The sequence below is a fragment of the Microcebus murinus genome, chromosome 14, assembly GCF_040939455.1.
Source record: "Microcebus murinus isolate Inina chromosome 14, M.murinus_Inina_mat1.0, whole genome shotgun sequence".
Lineage (NCBI taxonomy): Eukaryota > Metazoa > Chordata > Mammalia > Primates > Cheirogaleidae > Microcebus > Microcebus murinus.
This window is the reverse complement of record NC_134117.1, coordinates 78,981,079-79,002,529: the sequence shown is the minus strand read 5'-3', so window position 1 is coordinate 79,002,529 and position 21,451 is coordinate 78,981,079.

Genomic DNA, 21,451 nt, shown 5'->3' with positions numbered 1-21,451 from the left:
CAAATAAATAAATCAGTCACAGAAATAGAGCAGAGAAACAAGAGAAAAGAGCAAAGCCTACAAGAGATGTGGGATTATGTGAAGAAACCTAATGTGAGGGTCATAGGGTTACCAGAAGGAGAAGAAGACAACACACACACGGGTTGGACAAGCTATTTGAAGATATAATAGAGGAAAATTTCCCAGGCCTTGCTCAAAATCTCGATATACAAGTTCAAGAAGCTCAGAGGACCCCTGGGAGATTCAACGCAAATAGGAAGACGTCACAACATGCAGTCATCAGACTGACCAAAATATCAACTAAAGAGGCCCTTCTAAGAGCTGTAAGATGAAAGAAGCAAGTAACATACAAGGGAAAGCCAATTTGAATAACACCAGACTTCTCTAATGAGACTTTACAAGCAAAGAGAGACTGGGGCCCCACTCTCACTCTTTTGAAACAAAAGAATGCCCAGCCTAGAATCTTATTCCCTGAAAAACTAAGCTTCGTATATGAAGGAGAAATAAAGACATTCTCAGACAAGCAAAGTCTCAGAGAATTCACGAAGACAAGACCAGCCCTACAAGAAGTACTCAAAACAGCGTTACACACGGAACATCATCATAATAACCCACGAACATAAAAACAACCAAAACCCAAAGATTAAAGGCCAGATATTACAATGGCTCAAGACAGAAATCTTAGCAACAACATCCAACCCAACAGAATGAACACTAATCTATCTTACCTATCAGTTCTCTCAATAAATGTGAAAGGCTTAAACTATCCACTCAAGAGACATAGGCTGGCTGAATGGATAAGAAAATACAGGCCAAGTATATGCTGTCTTCAGGAAATACATTTAACCTGCAAGGATGCATATAGACTAAAAATAAAAGGGTGGAGACCAGTATTCCCAGAAAATAGAAGCCAAAAGAAGGCAGGCGTGGCAGTTCTAATTTCAGATGATTTAGTTTTTAAACCAACAAAAGTAGTGAAAGACAAGGAGGGTCATTATATAATGGTGAATGGCACAGTTCAACAAGAATAGATAATAATTTTAAATATATATGCACCCAATTTAGGTGCACCCATTTTCATAAAGCAAACCTTACTGGAGCTAAGCAAATGGATTAACAGCAACTCCATAATAACTGCAGATTTCAACACCCGACTGATGGCACAAGACAGATCCTCCAAACAGAAAATTAATAAAGAAATAATGGACTTAAACAAAACGCTAGAACAATTGGGTCTGACTGACATTTACAGAACATTCTACAGAAAATCCACTGAATATACGTTCTTCTCATCAGCACACCGGACATTCACTAAGATTGACCATATCCTAGGACACAAAGTAAACCTCAAGAAATTTTAAAAATTAGAAATCATACCATGTATCTTCTAAGATCACAGTGGAATAAAAGTAGAAATCAACCGTAACTTACAATTCTACACAAAAACGTGGAAATTAAACAACCTCCTACTAAATGATTACTTCATAAATGAAGAAATCAAGATGGATATAAAAATATTCTATGAAGAAAATGACAATAGAGAGACAAGTTATCAACTCCTCTGGGACACAGCTAAAGCAGTTCTGAGAGGAAAGTTTATCTCCATAAATGCCTATAACCAAAAGACAAGAAGATCACAAATAGACAATCTAATGAAACGACTCAAATAGCTGGAAAAAGAAGAACAGACCAGCCCCAAACCCAGCAGAAGGAGTGAAATCAACAAGATCAAATCAGAACTAAACAAAATTGAAAACAGGGAAGCTATTCAGGAGATTAATAAAACAAAAAGTGGGTTCTTTGAAAAAATAAACAAAATTGACACGCCACTGGCTAAGCTAACGAAAAGCTGAAAAGAGAAATCTCTAATAAGCTCCATCAGGAACAAAAAAGGAGATATCACAACTGATCCCAAAGAGATACAAGTTATAATTTATGAGTACTACAAAAATCTTTATTCACACAAATTGGAAAATGTGGAGGAAATGGACAAATTTCTAGAAACACACAGTCTCCCTAGGCTCAACCAGGAAGAAATAGATTCCCTGAACAGACCAATCTCAACAGCTGAAATAGAAACAGCAATTTAAAATCTCCCTAACAAGAAAAGTCCCGGTCCAGATGGCTTCATACCTGAATTTTACCACACTTACAAAGAAGAACTAGTACCTATCTTGCAGAAACTATTCCACAACATCGAGAAGAATGGAAACCTCCCCAACACCTTTTATGAAGCGAATATTACTTTGATACCAAAACCAGGAAAGGATGCAACACAAAAAGAAAACTACAGACCAATATCCCTAATGAATATAGATGCAAAAATTTTCAACAAAATCTTAGCTAACCGTTTCCAGACGCTTATCAAAAAAAATAATCCATCACGACCAAGTGGGCTTCATCCCAGGGATGCAGGGATGGTTCAACATATGTAAATCTATAAATGCAATTCACCACATAAACAGAAGCAAAAACAAAGACCACATGATTCTTTCAATAGATGCAGAAAAAGCTTTTGACAAAATTCAACACCCTTTCATGATACGAACACTTAAGGAAATAGGCATAGAAGGGACATACCTAAAAATGATACAAGCCATATATGACAGACCCATAGCCAACATCATACTGAATGGGGAAAAATTGAAATCATTCCCACTTAGAACTGGAACCAGACAAGGCTGCCCACTATCTCCACTTCTGTTCAACATAGTACTGGAAGTCTTGGCTACAGCAATCAGACAGGAAAGTGGAATCAAAGGTATCCAAATAGGGGCAGAAGAGATCAAACTTTCACTGTTTGCTGATGATATGATATTGTATCTAGAAAACCCCAAGGATTCAACCAAGAAACTCCTGGAACTGATCAATGAATTTAGTAAAGTCTCAGGATACAAAATCAATACACAGAAATCAGAGGCATTCGTATATGCCAACAACAATCTAATTGAGAACCAAATTAAAGACTCAATACCCTTCACAATAGCAACAAAGAAATTAAAGTACCTAGGAGTATACTTAACCAAGGAGGTGAAAGACCTCTACAGGGAGAACTATGAAACACTGAGGAAGGAAATAGCAGAGGATGTAAACAGATGTAAATCCATTCCATGCTCGTGGATCGGCAGGCTCAACATCATCAAAATGTCTATACTACCCAAACTGATCTACAAGTTCAATGCAATACCTATTAAAATCCCATCAACATTCTTCACAGATATAGAAAAAATAATTTTACGCTTCGTATGGAACCCAAGAAGACCCCGAATATCAAGAGCAATTCTAGGCAACAAAAACAAAATGGGAGGTATTAATATGCCTGATATCAAACTATACTACAAAGCTGTAGTAATTAAAACAATCTTGTATTGGCACAAAAATAGGAATATTGACCAGTGGAACAGATGTGAGAATCCTGATATAAAACCATCCTCATATAGCCATCTAACATTGACAAAGCGGACAAAAAATATGCTGGGGAAAAAAATCCCTTTTCAATAAATGGTGCTGGGAAAACTGGATAGCAACTTGTAGAAGGCTAAAGCAGGACCCACACCTTTCGTCTCCCACAAAATCAACTCACGCTGGATAACAGACTTAAACCTAATGTATGAAACTATTAGAATTCTTGAGGTAAATGTTGGAAACACTCTTCTAGACATCGGCCTAGGCAAAGAGTTTATGAAGAAGTCCCCAAAGGCAGTCACAGCAGCAACAAAAATAAATAAATGGGACGTGATGAAACTAAAAAGCTTCTGCACAGCCAAATAAATCGTCATGAAAGTAAACAGACAACCTACAGAATGGGAGAAAATTTTTGCATCCTACGTATCCGATAAAGGGCTGATAACTAGAATATACTTAGAACTCACGAAAATCAGCAAGAAAAAAATCAAATAACCCTATTAAAAAGTGGGCGAAGGACTTGAACAGAAACTTCTCTAAAGAAGACAGAAGAATGGCCAACAAACATATGAAAAAATGCTCATCATCTCTAATCATCAGGGAAATGCAAATCAAAACCACAATGAGATATCACTTAACTCCAGTGAGAATGGCCTTTATCAAAAAGTCTCCAAATAACAAATGCTGGCGTGGATGCGGAGAGAGAAGAACACTCCTACACTGCTGGTGGGACTGCAAACTAGTTCAACCTCTGTGGAAAGCAATATGGAGATACCTTAAAGTGATACAAGTGAATCTACCATTTGATCCAGCAATCCCATTGCTGGGCATCTACCCAAATGATCCAATGACACTCTACAAAAAAAGACACCTGCACTCGAATGTTTATAGCAGCACAATTCATAATTGCAAGGCTGTGGAAACAGCCCAAGTGCCCATCAATCCAAGAATGGATTAATAAAATGTGGTATATGTATACCATGGAGTACTATTCAGCTCTAAGAAACAATGGTGATATAGCACATCTTATATTTTCCTGGTTAGAGCTGGAACCCATACTACTAAGTGAAGTATCCCAAGAATGGAAAAACAAGCACCAGATATATTCTCCAGCAAACTGGTATTAACTGAGTAGCACCTAAGTGGACACATAGGTACTACAGTAATAGGGTATTGGGCAGGGGGGAGGGGGGCAGGTATATATATACATAATGAGTGAGATGTGCACCATCTGAGGGATGGTCATGCTGGAAATTCAGACTTGTGGGGGGAGGGAGGAAAGGGCATTTATTGAAACCTTAAAATCTGTACCCCCATAATATGCCAAAATAAAAAAAAAAAGAAGGCAGTCTGGGGGACAGAGGAGTGGGCTGGGAGCCAGGAGAGGAGGAATGGGGAGGACTCTGTGAGTCAGCTGTTTGTACCGTCTGCAGGACTTTTGAACACATGGGTCTGATGTCCACTTCATTCTGGAGGAAGGAAAAAAAGAACTAAAATCTTGAAGCGATGTGTGCTGACCCACCTGGAACAAGGCTTCCCAGGGCCACTGACCAGGGCTGGGAAGGCCAAAGCCCCCCGAACCCAGTCTTGCCGGCCCAGCCTCCTGTCCCTGCTCTGCTCCGCACCCCACCCTTTCTCCCTTCCCTCCCCTCAGCCTTTCTGCTGCCTCAGGCCCCCTCAGGGCTGGCCCTGCTCACCGAGGAGTCCCACTGGCTGAGCTTCAGGAGGTAATCTGTGACGACCCTGCCCTCGGGAAGGCTCAGGTAGTCAGGCTGCCCCAGCGCCTCCAGGAACCTCAGGAGGGCCATGCGCACCTGCAGGGTCAGAGGGCATCACATGCAACACAGCAACAGACCTCAGGGACACCATCTGACCCTTTGGGTTCCAAGAGAGGACACAGAGCACCTCAGCAAGTTAGGGAGGACTTCAAGGAACTCAGGTCTCCCGAGTCCAAGTCGACTGTGACTCTTCAGTGGACTCTGTGGCCATGACAGAGCACAGTCACTGACCCTGACCACTTCCAACGCTCCCTGAAGTTCTCACTGACATCCCTGCACCGTCCTCCTGGAGGACTCTGAGCACTGGGCTTGTCCACACCGTGTGCCCCACAGATGTCTGCATAGGGGGAATCTGAGTCCAGGAAAGGCCCCGTGTTCCCGCCTTCATGGGTCAGGCCAGTAACAACTCCTGCAAGTCCCGAGGGCCCAGCCCTCAACACCAGGCTCTTCGTGAGCCTTCTGGGACTTGGGCCCCTGTCTTTCAAGATGATGCCACTGTCCTATGTTTGGTGCTCACAGCCACGGTGCCCTGTTCTTGCTGCCCCAACGCTCTGTCCCGCACAGTCAGAGCTGGGAGTCCCTGCGACCTGGCTGTGGAGCTTGTTCAAAGTACAGCTGCTCAGACCCCACCCCACACATGACGCCCGAGGCTCTTCTCCCTCAGCAAACTGTGCACCCAGGCACTGAGGAGTGTCATCTGGAGCTCCATGGCTCCCCTGAGGACCCCACAGTGCTGCCCAGAGCAAAGGCTCCGAAGGTGGGCAACACCTTTCTGCTGCTCCACTCTTCCTGGGCTTTGAACTCTCCAATGTATCCTGAGGGCAGGGCCTGAGGCTAGAAGTCACTTGGGCAGCGCACCCTCTCTTACTCCTCTTTCATGCCCCCCCGCCCCCTCTGTGAGCAAGACCACAAGGTCTCAGAGGCAATGGCCCTCTCAGCACAAACACGCAGCCCTTCAGCTCACTGGTCTTTGATCTTTCTGTGTCACTCAGGTGACCGAGGCCAGCACCTCCCTCTTCAGCCTTTCCACCTGGGGTGCTAGAGAAAACACAGGCATGCAGCCGAAGGTCAGCTTCCTCCCCCTCCTCTGCTGCTTCAGGTGACATAAGACACACAGGTGGGAGGACTTCCAGGTACAGTCTCGGTCTTCAGAGGCCAGGTGGCATCTCTGTTGGAGACTAAGACCCTCCACATTCCAACGACTTGTCCTACGCAAGGGCCTCGCCCGGAAAATAGCCTAAGACGAAAATAGCACCCAGCCCCCCAGCTATAGTTCCGAGAAGAATGCATTCCATGATGTGCTTGCTCCAGGGCATGCCACCTGCAATTGTTCCCGACCCCCTGCCAGGTTGGGGTTGAGTGATCAATCACAAACAGCTTCCGGTGCCATTGGGATGCTGATTGGGGCTGATTGGCCCACACTCAAGCCTCATCATCCCTCCACTCTATTTTTCTGTTTCTACTTCCTTGTTTCTGTATATAAAACCTACTAAAAATCCAAGTAAAGTAGACCTTGACAACCATTTGCTTGGTTTCGTTCCTTTCTCTCGCCCATCTCTTTCAGGCACGGTCCCCCTCGCCCCCCGCGAGTAACAAAAGGTCCCGCGGGCAGGGACACATCTCCAAGGTGTCTGCATCAGCCACCCCTCTGCCTGCCAACTGCACTGAGATCAACCAGGCTAGACGGAAAAGTGCCCTGAAGCAGTCCTCTCATCAAGCTGGCATTGGAGCCTCCACCCTTGCCAGCCTCCCGTGGCTGCCCACACAGATGCCTCTGTGCAGCCAAGCTGTGTTCCCGCCCTCTGTGTCGCAGCCTGTAGACCTTGGCCCAGGCTCTTCTTCACTGAGAGCTCCTTCACCTAGCCATGGTGACAACTCCTTCCCCTGCCTTTGGTCCATCCCCTCCATGAGCCCATCCCAGCCCCTGAGGGATCCCTCCCTGCATTCCTGCCCAGCGTCGTCATGCACATGTTTCAGCAACTTAGTGCACGTGGCCTGGCATCGTTTCCCTGCAGGAACAGCCTCCCCTTCCTGCCCACCAGCGAGCTCATGGACAGCAGTGCCCAAGTCGTCCTCATGTGTGTGCCTCAGTGCCCAGCACTGGGTGGCGCACACAGACAGTATTTAACATAAGCAGGTGACTGCAGGTGGAGCCCATTCTTCCAGGCGACAGTCACAGTAAAACCACTTGCATAGCAAGCGCTGTTCTAAGCACACCACACACTGTCAGTTCATTTAATCCTCACTAAAACTTCCTACAGGTAGGTAATATTTTTACCTCCATTTTTCAGAAGAGGACATAGAGGCACAGAATAAAAGGGGTTTGCCCAAAGCTACACAGCTAGTAAGAGGCAAAGCCAAGATTTGAACCCACTGACTTCACTTTGAGTTTAAAACAGTGCTTTTAACTAGTAGACTTGACTGTTGCCCAGAGAAAGGAATCTCCTAGGAAACAGCAAGCCCTGGCACCCCAGCCCCGCACGCCGTCCCACTCACCTCCAGGGACCACCTCCCTGGAGGCGTCAAGTGCAGACAGCACTGTGGACTCCTCCTCTGATGGGATTGCCCTCTGAAGTATGTTGTCTGTGGCATCCATGCATAAGGGGCCTATCAGGACGGTGTGAAGACAAGAGACTCGTGGGGGGGGTGTGGCAGGAAATAAGTAGGAGGAAATCATGCTCCCAGCAACCACTGAGGCCATGGCTGGATAAATCAGGGGCCATCAGGATGGAGAAAGGAAGGAGGAAGGTAGAGAACCAGTGTCTGTCCGCATCACCGTGTGCCAGACACGGTGCCAGAGGCTCTCCCTGAGCCAGACCTTGGCCCTCCCCTGCCCCCTGCATTCCCTGCCCTAGGCCAGCACACTGTGCTCATCACTGCCGAAGTGACATTATTTCACTTTATTCTGAGCTGCAGGTCCCCACGGAAGAAAGGGAAGGCAGTCCCAGGTTATGTGAGGGGAAACCAAAGGAGTGGGGGGCCAATGCCTGTGCCCTTTCAGATCCATTTCATTTCAGGCAGAGCTCTCAGGAACTCCTTTGCCTCTTGTCTAGAAGGATGGAAGCCCCCAGGAGGACTTTGGCCCCTCTCCAGTCAAGGAAGAGGCAAAACAGTCCTGAGTACACAAACACACTCATACACAGGTGCATGCAGACACACACACACACACACACACACACACACACACACCCCTGGGGCTAGGGAAAGGAGTTGACTTACTCAGCAGGTTAAATGCCCTTAGGGCTAAGGTTTGGATCTCTTCACAAAGAGCTGGTGGGTGGCTCTCTTTTGTCACTCATCTGTAGGAAGAACAAGGCCTTCAGACTAAAACCAGGGCCCCTGGGGCATGGCTGAGGAAACTGAGGCATGAAGCCAAGAAAGACATGGTGCTTGGCTATAAGGAAAACAGGAAAATGCAACCCAGGAATTCACAGTTCCCTCCTCATAGGGAGAAAGACAATGGCTAAAAATCAAATACCAGGAAAGTATCACCCTTTTGCTAAACACCAATGGTCCTCCTCCTACTCCATAACAGAGAAGTCTAGACATTTCCCACAGGCAGATGGAGAGGCTCGAGCTTCTGGCCTTTTCCCAGAGTTCAGGGGGACCAACAAAGGCCCTTCACCCCAGGAATCATACAGATCTGTCCACCTGTCCTCGTGGGAAAGATCCCACTGTGTGTCAAGAATCCAGGCATGTCACTGTTCCGGGGAAGCCTGAGGTGTGTAAGGCTGAGATCCCCACGTGAAAGACACCTGTGCTGTGTGCAGTGGCGCCCTGGTGGGGGGAAGCCGTCCCCTCCAAAGCAGGGAGAAAGGGGAGCCCAGGATGGCTCTACTGCCGCGGCACTCACCTGCTCCAGGAGGATGCCTGCCAGCTCCTCTGCCCAGGATTGTACCTTGCGACCTCCGTGTTCGCTGCAGTACAGGGCTTTCAGGACGCCGCAGAGACACTGTGTGAGGAAGGACAGTCAGGGTTAGGCTTCCCGGCCCTTCCACAGCCTCAGGGGAAATACTCTTTCCTCACATCTTCTCTTCAAGGAGGAGCCAAGCCACAGTCATTGCACATGGCTCTCTTAGACCTTTTCAAGGAAGGCTCAGGGGCCAGTTCTTCCACAGCTCAACGCAGCCAGAACCTGTCCTTTCGCCTCACCCAGCAAGCTAGACTGATTTTCAAATAACCCCATCATTCCACAGAAACTGCCAGGGCAATTCCACACTGCAAGTGTTGGCTGACTTCAAAGAAACAGGATGACATAACCATGGCCAAAGCAAGAACCGCTTCTATTGTTCTCTGACATTAAAATTTCTGAAGACTACATCTGAAAGCCCGAAGAGCTCCCTTCTGCCTTCGGGACTCTTCCATTTTGTGGCTTGTTCTTACCCCTGGTGTGAGGAAACAGCCTCAGATTCTACATGTGAGCACATGCCCTTTGGTTTTTTTTTTGAAAAACAGCTTTGTGGAAGGATAATTGACATATCATAAACTGCACATACTAAATGTACAATTTGAGGAATTTTGACAAATGCATACACCTGTGAAACTGTCTCCACAATTAAAAGGATGAACATTTCCATCATCCCCCAAAGTTGGACCTTCTTCTGTGTAATCCCTCCTTTCCTGCCCTACCCCAGGCCCCCAGGGCTGTTTTCTGTCAGTGTAGACCTGTCCCTTGTATTTTACCAAACTGCCAAACTGTTGTCCAAAGCGGTGTTCCCATTCATTCTAATAGATGTGTACTGGAATCTCCAGTATTCCCATTTTCTTAGGCCTTTTTGAATGTCTCACAGCAATGATGTGTAGTTTCCCGTGTACAGGTTTTATGTGCCTATATTCAGATTTATTCCCAAGTATTTCATATTTTTATATAGCTGATCATATTGACTGAAAATAAAGACAACTGTACTGCTTCCTTTCTGATGTGTATGCCAATCGGGTCAAATTGTTTTATAGCATTGTTTAAATCTTTCATATGTCTACTGGTGGTCTAGTTATTCTATCAGTTATTGAAGAGGCATGTTGAAATCTCTGAGTGCAATTATGAATTTATCTATTTCTTCTTGCAGTTCTATCAGTTTTTGCTTCAGGTATTTTGAAGCTCTGCTATTAGGTACAAAATTATTAGAATTGTTATGTGCTCATGGTGAATTGACCCCTGTGTGGTTATGAGATGACCTTCTTTATGCCTGAACACAGTCTTCACTCTGAAATCTACTTTTTCTGATAAGACTATAGCCAACACAGCCTTTTGGTTGAGAAGTGTTAGCACAGAATGTCTTTTTCTCTGCTTTTACTTTTCACCTATTTGTTGCTTGAGCTTTCAAGTGCATTTCCTGAAGGATGCAGACAGATGGGTCTTGCCTTTTTATCCTTTTGAAAATCTCTGCCTTTTTTTTTTTTTTTGAGATGTAGTCTCACTGTGTTGCCCAGGCTAGAGTGCCGTGGCGTCAGCCTAGCTCACAGCAACCTCAAACTCCTGGGCTCAGGCGATCCTCCTGCCTCAGCCTCCCAATTAGCTGGGACTACAAGCATGCGCTGCCATGCCCGGCTAATTTTTTTTTTATGTATTTTTAGTTGGCCAATTAATTTCTATTTTTAGTAGAGATGAGGTCTCGCTCTTGCTCAGGCTGGTTTCGAACTCCTGACCTTGAGCAATCCGCCTGCCTTGGCCTCCCAGAGTGCTAGGATTACAGGCGAATCTCTGCCTTTTAATTGGGATGGTTAGATCATTGATCTCTAACGGGATGGTATATGTGGTTAAGTCTACCATCTTGTTATTTGTTCTCTATTGGTCTCAGTTCTTTATTCCCTTTTGCCTCTCTTTCAGTCTTTCTTCAAAATTAATTGAATACTTTTAATAATTCCACTTTATATTCTTCATTGACTTATTAGCTATAACTCTTTGTTGTTTCAGTGCTGGGTAGAGTTGATGGCACACATTTTTAACTTGTCCCAGTCAACCTTCAAAGGATAGTATACTACCTTATGCATAGTAAGAATTACTATGTTTGCACTATAACCATACTTTGAGCTATTGTCATACATTTCACTTCCCCATGTTCCGAAGTCCACAATATGTTATTATATTTGCTGTTTAGTTTTGTGTTTTCTTTTCTTTCTTTCATTCTTTTTTTTTTTTCTGTTTAAGAGACAGGGTCTTACTATGTTGTCCAGGCAGGCCTATAACTGCTAGTCTCAAGCCATCCTCCTACCTAGGCCTCCTGACTAGGAGGACTATAGGCACATGCCACCATGCCCAGCTTCATTTTTGTTTACACAACTATCTAATAGACATATTTTATTTTTTATTTATTTATCTTTATTGGGAGGCCGAGGCAGGTGGATAGCTCGAGGTCAGGAGTTCAAAACCAGCCTGAGCAAGAGCAAGACCCTGTCTCTACTATAAAGAGAAAGAAATCAATTGGCCAACTAATATATATAGAAAAAATTAGCCGGGCATGGTGGCGCATGCCTGTAGTCCCAGCTACTCGAGAGGCTGAGGCAGCAGGATCTCTTGAGCCCAGGAGTTCGAGGCAGCTGTGAGCTAGGCTGACAGCATGGCACCCACTCCAGCCTGGGCAACAAAGTGACACTCAGTCTCAAAAAAATAACAATAAAATAAAATATATGCATACTAACAGAAAATATTTGTGTCACAATAGTTAAATATTTTTCACAACTTAAATTAGGAATATGTATATGTAAAATCATGCCTCAGATTTATTTATTTATTTATTAATTATCATTTTTTAGTGGTGGTAGGAATTCTTTATTTTTTTATTTTAGCGTATTATGGGGGTACAAGTGTTAAGGTTACGTATATTGCCCATGCCCCCCTCCTAGCTCGAGTAAGCTTCAAATGTGTCCATCCCTCAAACGTTGCACATCTTACTCGTTTGGTTGTATATACCCCTCCCCTCCTCCCCCCTCCCCCCCTCCCCACACCTGATAAATGTTACTCCTATATGTCCACTTAGGTGCTGATCCGTTAATACCAATTTGCTGGTGAGTACATGTGGTGCTTGTTTTTCCATTCTTGAGATACTTCACTTAGTAGAATGGGTTCCAGCTCTATCCAGGAATATACAAGAGGTGCTATATCACCATTGTTTCTTAAAGCTGAGTAATATTCCATGGTATACATATACCACATTTTATTAATCCATTCTTGGATTGATGGGCACATGAGTTGTTTCCACATCTTCGCAATTGTGAATTGTGCTGCTATAAACATTCGAGTGCAGGTGTCCTTTTCATAAAGTGACTTTTGATCTTTTGGGTAGATGCCCAGTAGTGGAATTGCTGGCTCAAATGGTAGATTCACTTGTATCGCTTTAAGGTATCTCCATATTGCTTTCCACAGAGGTTGAACTAATTTGCAGTCCCACCAGCAGTGTAGGAGTGTTCCTCTCTCTCCGCATCCATGTCAGCATTTGTTGTTTGGTGACTTTTTGATAAAGGCCATTCTCACTGGAGTTAAGTGATATCTCATTGTGGTTTTGATTTGCATTTCCCTGATTATTAGGGATGTTGAACATATTTTCATATGTTTGTTGGCCATTATTCTGTCTTCTTTTGAGAAGTTTCTGTTCATGTCTTTTGCCCATTTTTTGATAGGGTTGTTTGATTTTTTCTTGCTGATTTTCCTGAGTTCTAAATAGATTATAGTTATCAGCGCTTTATCAGATGTGTAGCTTGCAAAAATTTTCTCCCATTCTGTGGGTTGTCTCTTTGCTCTCCTGACAGTTTCTTTGGCTGTGCAGAAGCTTTTTAATTTGATCAGGTCTCATTTGTTTATTTTTGTTGCTGTTGTGATTGCCTTTGCGGTCTTCTTCTAAAGTAAATTCTTTGCCCAGGCCAATGTCTAGAAGAGTATTTCCAACATTTTCCTCTAGCATTCTAATAGTTTCACACCTAAGGTTCAAGTCTGTTACCCAGCGTGAGTTGATTTTTGTGAGAGGTGAAAGGCGTGAGTCTTGTTTCAGTCTTCTACATGTGGCTATCCAGTTTTCCCAGCACCATTTATTGAATAAGAATTCTTTTCCCCAGTGTATGTTTTTGTCTGCTTTGTCGAAGATTAGTTGGCTATATGAGGATGGTTTCATATCTGGGTTCTCTGTTCTGTTCCACTGGTCAATGTCCCTATTCTTGTGCCAGTAAAAAGCTGTTTTAATGACTATAGCCTTGTAGTATAGTCTGAAGTCTGGTAAATTGATACCTCCTATTTTGTTTTTATTTTCTAGGATTGATTTTGCTATACAGGGTCTTCTCTGGTTCCATATGAAGTGTAAAATTATTTTTTCTATATCTATGAAAAATGATGATGGTATTTTGATAGGGATTGCGTTGACTCTGTAGGTCACTTTGGGTAGTATAGACATTTTAACAATGTTGATTATGCTGACCCATGAGCATGGTATATTTTTCCATCTGTTTACGTCCTCTGCTATTTCCTTCTTCAGTGTTTCATAGTTCTTCTTATAGAGGTCTTTTACCTCCTTAGTTAACTATATTCCAAGGTACTTTATTTTCTTTGTTGCTATTTTGAAGGGAATTGAGTCTTGGATTTGGTTCTCACTTTTACTGTTGTTGATGTATATGAATGCCTCTGATTTCTGTGTATTGATTTTGTATCCTGAGAATTTACCAAATTCATTTATCAGATCAAGGAGTCCCTTGGTTGAATCCTTGGGGTTTTCTAGGTATAATATCATGTCATCAGCAAAGAGTGAGAGTTTGATCTCTTCTGCTCCAATTTGGATGCCCTTTAATTCTTCTCTCTTGTCTGATTGCTGTAGTGAGGACTTCCAGCATTATGTTGAACAGAAGTGGAGATAGTGGGCAACCTTGTCTTGTTCCAGTTCTAAGTGGGAATGCTTTCAATTTTTCCCCATTCAGTATGATATTGGCTATGGGTCTGTCATATATGGCTTGTATCATTTTTAGGTAAGCCTCGTCTATGCCTATTTTGTTGAGCGTTCTTATCATAAAAGGGTGTTGAATTTTGTCAAATGCTTTCTCTGCATCTATTGAGAGGATCATATGGTCTTTGTTTTTGCTTCTGTTTATATGGTGAATTACATTTATAGATTTACGTATGTTGAACCATCCCTGCATCCCTGGGATGAAGCCCACTTGGTTGTGATGAATTATTTTCTTGACAAGCACCTGGATTTGATTGGCTAGGATTTTGTTGAGAATTTTTGCATCTATATTCATCAGGGATATTGGTCCGTAGTTTTCTTTTTCTGTTGCATCCTTTCCTGGTTTTGGTATCAGGGTTATGTTCGCTTCATAAAATGTGTTCGGAAGGATTCCATCCTTCTCGATGTTGTGGTGTGATTTCTGCAGGATAGGGACCAGTTCTTCTTTGTAGGTGTGGTAAAATTTGGGTGTGAAACCATCTGGTCCAGGACTTTTCATTTTAGGAAGGTTTTTAATTGCCGTTTCAATTTCAGTACTTGATATTGGTCTGTTCAGGAATTCTCTTTCTTCCTGGTTGAGCCTAGGGAGGCTGTGTGTTTCTAAGAAATTGTCCATTTCCTCCACATTTTCCAGTTTGTGTGCATAGAGGTTTTTGTAGTATTCATAAATTCTCTCTTGTGTCTTTGTGGCATCAGTTGTAATTTCTCCTTTATTGTTCCTGATGGAGCTTATTAGAGATTTTTTTTTCTGCTTTACGTTAATCTAGCCAATGGTGTGCCAATTTTGTTTATTTTTTCAAAGAACCAACTTTTTGTTTTATTAATCTTCCATATAGTTTCCTTGTTGTCAATTTTGTTTAGTTCTGATTTGATCTTAATGATTCACTTCTTCTGCTGGGTTTGGGATTGGTCTGTTCTTCTTTTTCCAACTCTTTGAGACAATTCATTAGGTTGTCTATTTGTGATCTTTTCGACTTTTATATATAGGCATTTATGGAAATAAACTTTCCTCTCAGAACTGCTTTAGCTGTGTCCCACAGGTTGTAGTAACTTGTGTCTCCTTTGTCGTTTAGTTCAAAGAATATTTTTATTTCCATCTTGATCTCATTTATGAAATGATCATTCAGCAGAAGGTTGTTTAGTTTCCATGACTTTGTGTGGAAATGAGGACTCCTGTTAGGATCAATTTCTACATTTATTCCATTGTGGTCTGAAAAGACACATGGTATAATTTCTATTTTTTAAAAATTGTTTGAGACATGCTTTGTGGCCTAGGATATGTTCAATCTTAGAGAATGACCCATAAGCTGATGAGAAGAATGTATATTCAGTGGTTTTGGAGTAGAATGTCCTGTAAATGTCAGTCAGACCCATTTGTTCTTGGGTTCTGTTTAAGTCCATTATCTTCTTGTTGATTTTCTGTTTGGAGGATCTGTCCTGTGCTGTCAGTGGGGTGTTAAAGTCTCCAACTATTATGATGTTGTTGTTTATCCATTTGTTTAGATCCAGTAGAGTTTGATTTATGAATCTGGGTGCACCAAGGTTGGGTGCATATATATTTAGAATTTTTATGTCTTCTTGTTGAACTGTACCCTTCACCATTATATAGTGACCTTCTTTGTCTTTTATTACTTTTGTTGATTTAAAAACTATGTTATCTGTCATCAGCACCGCCATGCCAGCTTTCTTTTGGCTTCTGTTTGCTTCAAATATTGTTCTCCACCCCTTTACCTTTAGTCTAATTGCATCCTTGCAGGTTAGATGTGTTTCCTGAAGGCGGCAGATACTTGGCTTGTGTTTTTTTATCCATTTGGCCAGCCTATGTCTCTTGAGTGCGAAGTTCAAGCCATTCACATTTATTGAGATAACTGATAGGTGGGGCAGATTTCTGTTCATTATGTTGGGTTGAATTTTGTTGCTTTGTTTTCTCTCTTGAGCCATTGTAGTATCTGGGCTTCGATCTTTAGCTTTGAGTAGATTTACATTCTGAGTGTTTATTGTGCTGATCCATGGGTAACACTGTTTTGAGTAATTCTTTAAGGGCTGGTCTTGTCTTAGTGATTTGCTCAGTCTTTGCTTCTCTGAGAATGTCTTGATTTCTCCTTCATATACAAAACTTAGTTTTGCAGGGAATGAGATTCTAGGCTGGGCATGGTTCTGTCTCAGAAGAGTGAGAATGGGGCCCCAGTCTCTCCTTGCTTGTAAGTCTCATTAGAGAAGTCTGGTGTTATTCGAATTGGCTTTGCCTTGTATGTTACTTGTTTCTTTCATCTTACAGCTCTTAGAAGGTCCTCTTTAGTTGATATTTTGGTCAGTCTGATGACTGTATGTCGTGACATCTTCCTGTTTGCATTGAATCTCCCAGGGGTCCTCTGAGCTTCTTGAACTTGTATATCGAGATTTTGAGCAAGGCCTAGGAAATTTTCCTCTATTATATCTTCAAATAGCTTGTCCACCCCTTGAGTTTTGTCTTCTTCCCCTTCTTGTAACCCTATGACCCTCACATTAGGTTTCTTCATATAATCCCACATCTCTTGTAGGCTTTGCCCTTTTCTCTTGTTTCTCTGCTCTATCTCTGTGACTGATTTATTTAATTGGAAGGTGTTGTCTTCAATCTGTGAGATTCTTTCTTCTGTTTGATCTACCCTGCTCTTCAGGCTTTCCACTGTATTTTGTATTTACCTGAATTGATTCTTCATTTCCAGGAGTTAAGTTAAACTTTTCTTCATTGTATCAATTTCTTTAATGAATTTTTGTTCCAGGTCCTGGAGACTTTTTTTTTTTTTTTTTTTTTAAGACTAGTCAAGTGCAGTAGTGAGGAGGGGGGAAAGTAGTAGAACAAGGAGTTCAATCTGTAACTGACTGTGAGCAATCACGTGAGATAACTCACTACCTTCGGACCAGCCTTTTTTTTTTTTTTTTTCTATATATATTAGTTGGCCAATTAGTTTCTTTCTATTTATAGTAGAGACGGGGTCTTGCTCTTGCTCAGGCTGGTTTTGAACTCCCGACCTCGAGCAATCCGCCCACCTCGGCCTCCCAGAGAGCTAGGATTACAGGCGTGAGCCACCGCGCCCGGCCTGGGTCATTGAATTTCTTATGATCCACATTCGAAATTCGTCTTCTGTCATTTTGGTTGCCTGATTTTGGTTGGTGTTCATTTCTAAGGGGCTGGTGCTCCTCTTTGGGGGTGTGGTTTCCGTTTGGTTCTTCATATTTCTGGAGTTCCTTTGCTGATTTCTTCTCATGTCGATCAGTTGTTGCTTCTTTCCTTTAGGTTTTCGTTTGGGTATTTACAGGCCTTGTTTAGTTTCTGAGCCAGTAGGTGGTGTCTGTGGGTGAGATTCGACCACTCCCTGTATGATGAGTCAGTACGTGCCGTGAAAAGGGTGTGCAGGATGTCCTCCCTGTCAGTAGGTGGCGCTTGCTTGGAGGAACATGATATGTTGTTGTTTTTGTGTCCTGTAACCAGCTCTTTATCCTCTGGAGAGGCACATTAGTGCCTCAGGTGGTCAGTGGGGCCCTGGAACTTCCAGGTGTGTCCTTTTCTCCCCCTCAGTGAGGGCTGGTCTGGGAGAGAGTCTGGGCAGAGCTGGGTGGGGTAAGCCTGCCCTCAGGCACCACCAATGTTGTTAGCAGGGATCAAAGTTCTGTTCTCTACTTCCAGGAAACGCTGTCAGGGAGGGGCTGGGATGGCCCGGCTCAGTCAGAAAGTCTACATTTGGGGTGGGGCCGTCTGAGACCCACAGTCTGGAGCAGGCCTTGCTCCTTTCCACCCTCTCCAACTCCACGGCTCCTCCTGGGCCTCTGCCACCCAGCCAAACCTCCCGCCTCCGGGCCTCCCCTGGCTGTTGACATATTTTAAAAACAAGAAAAAATATATTTATCTACCTAGTTATAATTTCTGCTTCTCTTCACTCCATGGCACAGGCAGTGGTCCCCAACATTTTTGGCACCAGGGACAATATTTCCACAGTTGGAGCTGGTGGGAGGAGGCAGAGCTCAGGCAGTGATATGTGTCCTGGATCCTGACAGGACACAGACTGATAGCAGGCCATGGTCTAGGGATTGGGGATTGTAGCTATGACGCATTTTCAACTGGTATTTTATTTCTGGTTGAAAGACTTCCTTTAACATTTTTTAGACTGCAGATCTGTTGATGATTAAGTATCTCAGCTTTTGTATGCCTGAAAACATTTTTATTTCCAATTCATTTCTGAAAGATATTTTTACTGGGTATAGAATTATATGAGACAGTACAAGTGGCGTAGATAGTGAACTAGTAGAAGCCTGGACATGCTACTTTCAAGGAGAGGATAGAACATTGCAAGTAGATGCCCACCTACCCATGGACCCTGTTGGAGAGAGCATTATCAATCATCAGAGAAGGTATGGGAGACACTCAGAGTGAAGGAGATGGGGATGGGGAGTTCCTCTTGCCAGGATCTCAAGGTACCATGGGGGCACATGTACACATGGGGAAGGTAAAGGCAAGAACCCTAGGACCCCACCCTCTGTGCATGGACACTGTACTTGGGCTGGTGGGGGCCCTTAGCACCACTGTGGGCCTCCATTCTGATCATGGAACTAGTTGGAAACTGTATTGTAAAGTTGCAAAAGAGAGCAGGCTCAGTAGTGACCTGCTGGCCTCTGTTTCCTTTAAGCTCACAAGTCCAAACAGCCTAGTCTACACATGGATCAGCTTTGTTGCGGATGCCCCTGCATCACCTCTTGCTGATCCTGGGAGGGAGCAGGGAGAGCAAAAGCCTTTGCATGCCTGTGACTGGGAGCCAAGCATACTACCCACTGGGGAACTTGAACAGAGTGGGTGACATTGCCACTTGAGAGGTCCCACAGGAGCAGCCCCAGTAGAATCTGTGTGAGGAGAGCCAGCCAGCCATCTAGCTGCCCAACCCAGCAGCCCCATGCACCAACCAACAGAATAGGCTTCCTGACGTCATGTGCCACAGTGCTGAAGTACACACCCCCAGGAACTTGTGTGCTGCATGGAGGTCCTAGGCCCCATGAGCTTCCATGCTGACCAGAGCAGCAAGCTTCTGGCATTGTGGGCCATGCATACATCCATGAAAACACGTACCCATGTACCGTAAGATGGTTAGAACCCCTACATCTTAGAACCCCCCACAGATCCATGTGCCACAATATTTGATATCACCAGAGATTCAGATATCCAGATACAAGATGGTCATTAAACACCAGAAGCAAAAAGGACACCTCCAAGACATAGTCATCAACCTGGTCAAAGTCAAGATGAAGCAGAAAACTCCACAAGCTGCAAGATGAAAGCAACAACTGACCTACAAAGGAAAGCCCACCAGGCTACAACAGGTTCTTAGCTGAGTCCTTGTAAGCCAGAAGGGATTTAATCTACTTCAGCAGAACAACTGCCAGCCAAGAATTTTGTATCCTGCAAAACTAAGTTCCATAAGTTATGGAGAAATAAAGGTTTTTCCAGAGAAGCAAACACTAAGGGAATTTGTCACCACTAGACCTGCCCTATAGGAAATGCTTAATAGCGCACTATACATGGAACAGCACAATAGATACCCTCCAGTGTAAAACTCCCCCAAATTAAAGCTCATAGCTCTTACAAAACAATAGCACAAGAGGGAAATAAAACAAAAAGGTATCATTCAACATGATGAACAGAACAGTACCATAGATATCATTACTGACACTGAATGTGAATGGCCTTCATGCTCCTATTAAAAGACATAGATTGGCTAAATGGATAAAAGGTCGTTGCCAAAGTATATGCTGTGTCCAAGAAACCCATGTAACTCACAAGTACACATACAGACTTAAGGTAAAAGGGTGGGAAAAAATATTCAATGCAAATGGAAACCTAAAGTAAGCTGGTGTAGCCATTCTCATATCAGATAAAATTGCCTTTAAGTCAGAAATGGAAAAAGAAAGACAAAGATGTTCATTACATAACGATCAAGGGGCAATTCATCAAGAACATATCTAAATGTATGTGCACTGAACACATGAGCTCCTAGATTCATAAGGCAAATTCTATAAGAGCCAAGCAAAGAAATAAACATTTGCATCATAGTAACCAGGGAGTTTAATACCCCACTGACAAAACTAGATATGTCATGAAAGCAGAAAACCAACAAAGAAATACTGGATTTAAATGGAACCCTAGAACAATGGACCTCATGATCATTTACAGAACGCTCCACCCAAAAACTACAGAATGTACATCCTTCTTATGAGCACATGAGAAAATTTCCAAGATTGTTCATATCCCAGACCACAAAGCAAGTCTCAGAAAATTCAGAAAAATCAAAATCATATCATGTATATTCTCATCCTTTCTTGAAAGGATGGTGAAAAGGGCTACTGTTCTTGAAGTAATGGTGATCGATGGGGAGGTAATTTTTTAAAGAATGGTTATTATAGGTCAGAGCAAGATGGCGGACGAATAACACTGCCAGAGTGTCTCTGCAGAAAAGACAGATTCTAGCAGAAATTAGAGGAAAGAAGCAAGAAGACGAGCATACAGCAGACAAGGGCCGGAAGGGGGGGTACCTGAGACCCCGGGAGACTCCACGGGAGGAGGCTGTGGAGGAGAACTGGAGGCTGAGACCACCAGAGCAGCCCGGAGACCAGCGGCAAGGGTAGGTGGATTTGCTGTTTCCCCTCCCCTGCATTTGGGACTGCTGGTGGGCTCCCCAGCGGGTGGAGAGACCTGCGGACACCAGCCCAGAGACTGCCGCCGCCAGCCAGCGGTGAGCCTGTAGCAGATATGGCACCAGGTTCCCAACTTCCTCTGGGCACCTCCGTGTGCACAGACCCGAGCCTTGCGGCAGGCGCCATATTGTCTCCTCCTCCCCACCGCCGACCCTACCCGCGGCTGGCCAGAGAGACAATACAGCCACCAGCCAGAGGCACCTCCAGGGAATGGGACCTTCCCTTTTGGGACCCTACAGCTGACTCAGGGGAACTCAGACTGTGAGCTCCCTACCCGCCCGCCATCCCAGGTGCTGCTGGCACGGTGTTCCCAGGAGAACGGTGCCGACTCAGAGGCTGAGAGACATAGACCCAGCTTGGGCTTCCTGTGGATGAATTGGGACCGGAAATCCTCTCCCTGGTGGGGATACAGTTTGAACTCTGGGACCCAGAGGTCGGACCTGCAGACCAGATCCCCTGCACCGAGGGCTAGCATTGCCCGGGGCACAGAAGGGTTATATGTGAACAGCCTACTGAGGTGTGTGTGTCTCCAGGGGTGGATTGGCGTCCTAGAGGGCAACCCTCCTCCAAGGAGGAGGCCGTGCACCCAACCCAGGTGGCGTTCCTGTGCAGGGAACCTCCCCG